General features: G+C 32.4%; 1 non-coding gene across 1 annotated transcript; it reads left to right on the plus strand.

Annotated features, from left to right (window-relative positions):
* Window positions 1–519: 519 nt before the first annotated feature.
* Window positions 520–622, plus strand: LOC140623761 (U6 spliceosomal RNA). The gene has a single exon (XR_012023301.1). It is a non-coding gene; the product is annotated as a U6 spliceosomal RNA (small nuclear RNA).
* Window positions 623–10,386: the final 9,764 nt, after the last annotated feature.

A 10,386-nucleotide genomic window follows, 5' to 3' on the forward strand; every position in this document is an offset into this window, starting at 1 on the left:
ATGTTCTCTATTTGTAAGATAATATTAGAAAATGAATGGAGTAAGATAGAAAATCTGGAAACAGACATATCTGAAATAAAAATTCAGTATTTTACAAACATAGCATCAGAAATCCGAGAGAAAAAAATATTCTTTATAATTACTAGAGTTGGAATAATGGCATAGCCACATGAGGAAAAACACAGAATTATCTCCACACACTGCACACACCAGTATTAGAAGAAAGTAATTCATCTATAAACTTGAAAGTAGGTAAAATAGTCTTAATTATGACTTACCATATAACCAAATATAACCAATAAAGAATAAAATTAATAATTTTAGTTATGTTACTTGTCCAAAAAATATGACAAACATAATAATCAATAAAGAACAAATGACAAAACAATGAACCACATTTGTAATGAAAAATGTTTAAAGGCCATCAGATCTAGTCATTAAGATTTTAAGATAGGGTAATTTGGACTACAGACCAAGTTGGATATTCAGGTATATTCCAAAGATAAAAACAGATACAAGTTGTTGCTCAGCAGCATGCATACAGTAATAGTAATGACAAAGAGAAGATTAGCATGGACCCTGGGAAACTAACATGTAAGTTCATGAGACATTCCATATTTTTCTATACACTTTAAAATGGCTAAAATGGGAGCACCTGGGTGGCTCAGCCAGTTAAGCATCTGCCTTTAGCTTGGATCATGATCCCGGGGTCCCAGGATTGAGTCCCTTATCAGGCTCCTTGCTCAGCTTAGAGACTGCATGTCCTTCTCCCTCTGCCCCTCTCCTTCTGCTCCTGCCCTCCCTCTTTCTCTCAAATAAATAAATAAAAAAATTTTAAAAATAAAATTTATTTTATTTATTATTTTATTATTTATTCATTTATTTATTTATTTAAAAAAATAAAATGCTAAAGTGGTAATTTACATTTATTGTACCATAAAAAAATAAACTGATAGATACAAAGGAATGAAAAAAAATAAATGTAGAAGGAAAAAAAAAAGAACATCTTAAAATTTTTCACAATCTTAAATTTCATAAAAATAGTGGTATTGGTATTATTCTGAGTTTGTATTAATACTTTAAAAATGAGAAAAATCTAGCTGGTTAGATCAATCCCACTAAGAACAAGAAGAATGAAAACTGGACATAATGTACTTCTTGATGTGATACAATAGGAAGCTTATAACTCCCCCTATGAATATTATTATGAAAAAAGATAGGACAAACTTGATCAGCCTTCCAAATATAACAGGAAATAAAAAGGTATGCAGATGACCCTACCTAATACAAAGGGAGACAATGAGCAAAATCAAGAATGTGCAAAGTTACATAGGATCAATCCCCTTGGTTCTGATTCAAACAAACTCTAAATTAAAAATACTATGAAATATTGAAAGATGTGAATATGGTGTTTTTCACAACATGAAAGATTTGCACTTAAATACTTTAGAAAATAAAAATATTAGAATTATGGTTTTAAAGTGCCTTTAATTCATATATATTGAGGAATCTATGGAGGTCGTAAAATGATATCTAAGATTTACCTGAAAAAATAACTAAGATGGGTTATGGATGGAGAATAGGTATAAACTTAGAAAAAAAATATAATGCCTATTTTGAAATTGGATATTGGATCCATAGAGGTTCATTACCTTACTCTTTCCTTTTATATAGTTATATTTTTCCATAATTTATTTTAGGTAGTATCCACATTAAAATCACAGACAAAATAAATAATAATGGATGAGGAAAAATCATCATCTCAAGTTATTTAAAAGGTGTGAGTCAGAAGAAAAATAAAAAAGAATATAAGTGTATACATGCTTTATATTTTAAAAACTCTATTTACATTGCTTCAACTCATTGCCCAATATGCTCATACTTTTTTTTTTTTTTTAATTTAAAATGTACATGATTGGACATGTAGAAAATTGTTAACCAAAAAAATGTTGGTCAAACATTCTCTTACTTTCTCTTTTTGTGAGAAAGTAAGCATTTCTTGGCTATATTTATTTTTATCATCAACTCATCTTAAGGATTAGGCATTAAATGCCAGTTAAAGAACATTTGCTATTTACTCTCCCCTAGGGAGAAATGTGACCTCATTCCATGTTCTGAATAACACAACAGTACCCTAGTGATTAGTACATCAGGTCAGATGGGAGGAAAACACAGGGCTCTGCACTTGTAACAACCTGCTCAGCCTTAAACTGGTTACCAAGGGATTTAAAGGCAAACCACTAAAAAAATAAAATAAAATAAAAGGTCAATTGATTAAACAAGGTATATAATAAAACAAATCCTGTATTTATGTTACTGATTAGAGGTAACAGACTCCTGACAGTGTGTATCTTTTACACTCTGTTTAGATATAATAAACATCTAAAAGTTTAATTTCATTTTAAGATTACAGCTTTCTATATTGAGGGGGCTATTGTCATTTTAACTACTTCAAGCTTTGAAACACTCCCATCACCACAAAAAGCTCTTTTATGCCCTTAAGTAGTCAATTCTCACACCCACCCTTCCTTCTAAGCAATAATCACTGATCTTCCAGATAGCAAACTGCGATTTTGCCTTTTCTAGAATTTCATATAAAATATGAAATTTTTATAAGTAGTCTTTAGTGAGTGGCTTCTTTCACATGGCTCCTAACTGCAATATGGGAACACTTTGCTGCATCATTGCAGAGTGTCTTCCTGATGGAGTAAAGAACACTGAAAAATAGGGCAGAAGGCCTTAATCCTACCTCTTCCACTCCAGTGTATGAACTAAGATATATATTTTAACTTCTCTTGTCCAGCAACAGTAGGATGAGGAACATATACTATCTGTCCTCCTCAAAGCTGCTGTGTTGAGCTAACTAGAGAGATGGATAAAGTGCTTTCTAAACTACAACTCATAAAAGATCAATTCCAAATAAAAACTATCAGAAATAAGAGAACTGATAGTTTTTAAAAACATTTTATTAAACAAGAATAAATGCATATTAAAATATAAATTTTAAATATTTTCCCTTTTCATGGAAATGGGAATAAGATGGAGAAAGACAATAAATTTTATGAAATTGAAATAAAATAAGAAAAAACCTAAAATAGAATTATAAGAAGGAACAGTGTTGTATCAAAATTATCAAAACCTAACAAAACCCATCTAAAAAAAAAAACTAGCAAGCTTTAGAAATATACATTTTTAAAATTTTAATCACCATCAAGAATTTATTCTATATAAAACACATTTGACAAAGTTATAGTTATAAAACAAAGCATATAATCCTTGTCTTCCCGTTTCTTCTACCTTCCCTGTCAACATGGAAAAAAGAACAATAACAAAAAAAGGGTTTTTAAATAAAATTTAAGGACAATGCAAGAACACTCATCCAGCAAAATAAGATCATAAAGATTATGTGAAGGTTGATATTTTTAACTTGATGAGAAAAAAAGTAGTAGTTTTTTTTTTCCTATTAGTTTTATTTCTTACCTGATGTCAAAAATGAAGACATCTATTGTCCCTACATCTACATCACTGTGATAGATCTTTCCTGATCCATCTCTGAATCTTGAAATTTCCCTCTGCCTCTCAAGAGGGAGCAACATAACTGCAGTGTTACAGGCTAGAGAATTTCTGACACAAGAGGAAATTGAGGAAAAGTCATAATTTACAAGGAGGTATAAAGGACCATGACACTTGGGAAGGAGTAAAGAATGGGTTATACGAGAAGATAGCTTGTCTGGGTAGGTTGAATTTTGCCAGTTGAAAGAAAATGCAATAGGAATGCTCCAGTTGATGTGGAAATTTTAGGAAGGCTAAGACAGAGCACTTGACTTTTGCCTTTTTGTCTTTGTAAGTTGGATATATTATACAGATCTGAAGTGAAGTGCTAACTGGAAGTTTTTCAAGCATCTATAGGCTCTTATCTAGTGAATAAAAAGGGAGAATCTTTCATCTATGACTACAAAATGTCAAATCTCAATCAGATGTGTGATGAATCTTCACTAATGATGGTCACAGGATAAAAAAGTGGACCCATTAAATTAATCTGGCTAACTAAAATTAAGATTAATTTCTCCTTATTTTGGTCACTCATTTCAGTAAAAAAGACACGAATAAGAAAGTTAAATAAATTTCAAATTACTCTTTATTATCGTGAGTATAAAAGTATATGGCATACTGAACATCAGTTTTATTAGTTATGATAAAGAAAGAGTAATAATTTAAGGCTTGAACACTGGGAAATTTCAGGCAGAAGAAATTAATATATATGACAACAGGGTTGAACATTTAAGAAACTAAAAACGAAACTCAGAAAAATTATTATAACATGCTCAAATTTAGCAGTAGGAGATCATAGAATCAAAGAGAAATTTTCTGATTCTATATAGATATACTACTAGTTATAAAAAAATTATAGTCCCTAAAATAATGGAAACATATTTATTTGTTCAACAATATTTATTTCATGCCTGTGATATGCTAAATTCTGTTCTAGCCAGTACAGATAAAGCAGTAAGGGAAGCATAGTAGTGAACAAAATAAAGTCCCTCCTTTTGTGGTGATTTATACTAAAATGAGACTGCAAGACAGAAAATAAATAAATGAATATATGGTATGCTGTCATATAATGCTATGAAAAAATTTTAAAAAGGTAAGCAGATAAAATAGGAAAGAGAATTAAAATTTTAATCAAGATGTCCAAGGAACATCCTTCTGGGGAGATAACATATGAGGATTAATCTAAATGATATTTTTCAGGTAGAGGAATCTAGGATTACCAAGACTCCACAGTAGGAATATGTGAAGCATGAGATATGACTGGTAAAGACATCAGTACAGCTGAAGTAGAATGAGCCAGAGAAAGTGATAAGATTTGTTGAGGTCTATACATTTCATACATTTACACTACAAAAATGTTTAAATATGTTCTTATTGTTTGAAGAGTGCTACTTACAGTTTAGTACATAGGAAGTGCTACATGGCATTACTTAGAAAGTAGCACTTGCTACAAAACTAAAACTTTTTTTTCCCTTCATAGTAGAAGCCTAATAAGCCTGTGTAAGATAGCGGTTATCACATTAGGCTTTACCTAATGTATTATATAATTATTTACAGAATGCAATAGATTTTGGCTTATTACAGTTATGTCATCATATCCACTGTATGTAATAGAATGTAAAAAATATTATTGTCACTTTAAGTCTACAGTTGACTCTTGAACAACATGGGTTTGAACTGTGCAGGTCCACTTATACAGTTTTTCTTAATGTATAAAGATAGTACTACAAATGTATTTTCTCTTCCTTACGATTTTCTTAATAATATTTTATCTTTTCCCCCTCACTTTATTGTGGGAATACAGTATATAATATATACGTGGATTTTCAACTACACAAGCAGTCAGCACCTCTAACTCCTGCATTGTTCAAGGGCCAACCATATATTGAAAGATATGCTGATAAATTGATGAATGATTAAATGAATGATTTAACTGACGATATCAGTTAGCTGTTCTTGCATATCAAACCATTCTAAAATTTATTGGCATAAGCCAACAAATGAGTTAATGACAGTTTGAAAAGAAAATGTTAAAAAAATACAAAACTTACCCCAAAAGAAACAGAGTGCAATTAGTGCTATATCTATTAAGAAATTATAGTCATAGCTAAAATTTTCCAAAAAAGAAAACTAATGATTCAGATGGCTTCTTTAATGAATTCTATAAAATATTTGAAGAAATACCAATGCTTAAAAAAAAAATAAAACATAAACAACAAAAAACTTTCCAGGAAATAGAAGAGGGTACCTACCTCCTAACTATTTTAATGAAGCCAGCATTGCAGTGATACCAAACAGACAATGATATTGTAAGAAAAAAAATTACAGACCGATATTCTTCATGAACATGGATGAAAAATCCTTTATAAATATTATCAAACTAAGTCCATCATATAAAAGCAGGATGATGTATCCCAAACAAATGAGATCTATCCCAGAAATGTAAGGATATTTCTGGGTGAGATTAGCATTTAAATCAGTATACTGAGTAAAGTGGATTGACCCCCTGATGTGGGTGGGTATCATGCAATCCACTGAGGGATTGCATAAGACAAATGGGTGCGGGGAGGGAAAATTTAGTCTTTATGATGAAATGCTGACCTGGAATATGAGTCTTCAGCCCTGTGACCGGGAATTGCAGCATTAGCTCTCCTGGTTCTCAGGCTTTCAGACTCATACTAAATGCACAAATACCTTTCCTGGGTCTCCAGTTTATAAACAGCAGAATTCTGGGACTTTTTAGTTTCCATATTTGTGTTAGTCAATCAGCCAATTCCTTATAGTAAATTAGTCTATATCTAATTACTATCTATCTCTATATCTCTATTTCCTAACTAGTTATGTTTCTCTGAAGAAGTCTGATTACTACAGTAATTCACTTATATCAATAGTTTAAAAGAGGGGAAAAATTGGTTGTCTGAAAAACATTTGACAAAATTCAATATCCATTTATGACAAAATTTCTTCACAAACTATGAATAAAAGCCAAATTTTCAATATTACAAAAGGTATCTGTTAATAACTAGAGTTAGCATCATACTTTGTTGTTAAAGACCAAATGGCTTCACTTTAGAATTAGGACCAAAACAAGAATTTCTACTCATATCATTCCTATTCTACAACATACATGCCAGTGCCAAAAGACAAGGAAAAGAAATACAAGGCATATGGATTGCAAATAAATAAATAAATAAATAAAACTGTCTTAGATGCTATGACTGTCTACACAGAAAATACCAAAGGATAGATTAAAATAAATGAGTTTAGCTGGTTAGAGAAAAAAACAAAACAAAACAGTATACTAAAATCAACTGTCTTTAAATATAGCAGCAAAAAATTGGACAGCCATGTGCAGAAGAATGAAACTAGACCATTTTCTTATACCAGACACAAAGATAAACTCAAAATGGATGAAAGATCTAAATGCGAGTCAAGAATTCATCAAAATCCTAGAGGAGAACACAGGCAACACCCTTTTTGAACTTGGCCACAGCAACTTCTTGCAAGACACGTCTATGAAGGCAAGAGAAACAAAAGCAAAAATGAACTATTGGGACTTCATCAAGATAAGAAGCTTCTGCACAGTGAGGGAAACAGTCAACAAAACTAAAAGACAACCTACAGAATGGGAGAAGATATTTGCAAATGACCTAGATAAAGGGCTAGTCTCCAAGATCTATAAAGAACTTATCAAACTCAACCCCCAAGAAACAAACAATCCAGTCATGAAATGGGCAAAAGACATGAACAGACATTTCACCAAAGAAGACGTAGATATGGCCAACAAGCACAGAGAAAATGCTCTGCATCACCGGCCATCAGGGAAATACAAATCAAAACCACAATGAGATACCACCTCACATCAGTGAGAATGGGGAGAATTAACAAGGCAGGAAACAACAAATGTTGGAGAGGATGTGGAGAAAGGGGACCCCTCTTGCACTGTTGGTGGGAATGTGAACTGCTACAGCCACTCTGGAAAACTGTGTGTAGGTTCCTCAAAGAGTTAAAATTAGATCTACCCTATGACCCAGCAATTGCACTGCTGGGGATTGACCCCAAAGATACAGATGCAGTGAAACGGCAGGACACCTGCACCCCAATGTTTATAGCAGCAATGTCCACAATAGCCAAACTGTGGGAGGAGCCTTGGTGTCCATCGAGAGATGAATGGATGAAGAAGATGTGGTCTGTATATACAATGGAATATTACTCAGTCATCAGAAACGACAAATACCCACCATTTGCTTCTATGTGGATGGAACTGGAGGGTATTATGCTGAGTGAAGTAAGTCATTCAGAGATGGACAAACATTATATGGTCTCATTCATATGGTGAATATAAGAAATAGTGAAAGGGATAATAGGGGAAAGGAGGGAAAATGAGTGGGAAATATCAGTGAGGGAGACAGCACATGAGAGACTACTAACTCTGGGAAATGAACAAGGGGTAGTGGAAGGGAGGTGAGCAGGGGGATGGGGTAACCGGGTGATGGGCACTGAGGAGGGCACTTGATGGGATGAGCACTGGGTGTTATACATTGGCAAGTCGAAATCCAATAAAAAAAAATATACAAAATAAATGAATAAATCACCAAACAATCCAGCAATAAAGAATGAGATAATAAATGTTTAAATAATTTAAAATACTACTAAAACTATAACATAATAAATCTCAAAATAATGGGCATAATTTGTATAATAAAAATAATCACATTACTGCTAAATATCAAAGAAGGTCAAGGAAATGGAAACATATTTCATGTTCTTTGATTGGAAGACTTAAAATTATCAAGATGTAAATTCACCTCAAATTGAACACAGTCCCCAAGAAAATCCTATAAAGCTACTTTTAATCTATAAGCTGATTCTAAATTTTATATTGGAAATTCAAAATATCAAAAAAAATGCCAAAACTATTTTGAAAAATGAAAAGAAAGTCAGAAGACTAATACTGCCAGATTTTAATATTTTCTAAAAGCTATAGTAATCATATAGCATGGTATTAGTAACAAAAAAAACAAAAACTCTGATATTGAAATAGAACATTCTTTTTCAGATATTTAATCCTTTGCTTCTTGCAAAAGAGCTTTTCTTTTTTTTTTCTTTTTCTTTTCTTTTTTTTTTTTTAAAGAGCATTTTAAAAGAAAGGGCAAGCAATCATCTAAGAAAGAAACATTTGCAAAACTCATTTAATAAAGTACCGGTAACTAGAATATACAAAGAAATCTCAAAAATCACCAATAAGGAAAGAAATAACATAATAATAATGGTAAAATATACGAAAAGATAATTCACTACAGAAGCAATTTGGATTAAAATAAGCACATGACTGATGCCCACTGTCATTAGTCATTAGGCAAATGCAATTTAAAACCACAGTGAGATACCACCACATATCTAATCAAATGTAAAAAAGAAAAAGAAAAAGAAAAAAGAAACAGTAATGAAAGACCTGACAAATACAAGTACTGGCTAGTGGGCAAAGCAACTAAAATTCTAAAAAATATCATATACTAGATGCAATAGAAATTAATTAGTATACGTCTATACAAATGCCTGAAAATAAATATCACAATTCTTTTATTCATAATCATCAGAATCTGGACATAATCTAAAAAGTCATCAAATGCTTAATGAACAAACAAATCATTGTATATCCATATAATACTCAGTATAAAAAGTAGTGTACTATTCACACTATGACATCAATGAGTCCCACGAGGTATATCCTAAGTCAATGTAGGAATAGACTAAAAGGATGCTTTATGATTCCATTTACAAGACATTTTGAGAAAGGCCAAACTATGGGGACAGAAATGTCATCAACTTTTACCAGGAGTTAAAGTGGTGATGATGGGTTGTTTGATTATGAATGGGTGACAGAAACACTCTATATTCTTTGGGATGATAGAAGTAGTATATATCATAATTGTGGTGGTGGTTACAGGATTATATAAATTGGTCAAAATGCATATACACACACACCTAAAATATGTGAGGTCTGTTCTTTGCCATTACACCTCAGTAAACTTGACAAAGGATATAATTGCATTAAGACAATAATAATTAGTTATTGCTCCTGTTCCTACATATTATCTGGATGTCCTATTTGAGTTTACTGGATTGGGTTGATCTTGGCTGGACCAGCTAGTATGTTTGGGGTCAGCATGGTGGATCAGGCAGGTCTGAAGAACTTGCTTAGGATGGCTCTATGTATTTTCTCTCTTGCAGAATTATGTTTCACATGAGATTTTCAGTGTTTCCAGAGAAAGTAGAAATGTCTTGAATATCTTGAGGTTTAGAGTTCGATCTAGTACACCACCAGTCCTGCTCCATTTTAGGGCCCACAACTAAATCTTAAGGTTGAGTACAAATTCAAGAAGTAGAGATACCCTCTACCTCTTTATTAGAAACTGAATAGCTTTTTTTTTTTAAGATTTATTTTTATTTATTTATTTATGATAGACATAGAGAGAGAGAGAGGCAGAGACGCAGGCAGATGGTGAAGCAGGCTCCATGCCAGGAGCCCAACGCGGGACTCAATCCTGGGACTCCAGGATCGCGCCCTGGGCCAAAGGCAGGTGCTAAACCGCTGAGCCACCCAGGGATCCCCGAAACTGAATAGCTTTTACAGTCTACCACAATAGGGGAATGAATATGTCATCAACTTAAGTTCCATCACTTAAACTTTTAATGTTTCCTGTAATTTTCTTCATAGAATATTAAAAGAAAAAACCCTCACAATCTTGAGAAGCTATAATTAAATGCCACATAATAAACCCTAGACCTTGGGTTATCTAGTAAATTCAGTGAGAATCAATAACTAACTTA

This window comes from Canis lupus, chromosome 2 (assembly GCF_048164855.1).
Source record: "Canis lupus baileyi chromosome 2, mCanLup2.hap1, whole genome shotgun sequence".
In the NCBI taxonomy this organism is placed as follows: domain Eukaryota; kingdom Metazoa; phylum Chordata; class Mammalia; order Carnivora; family Canidae; genus Canis; species Canis lupus.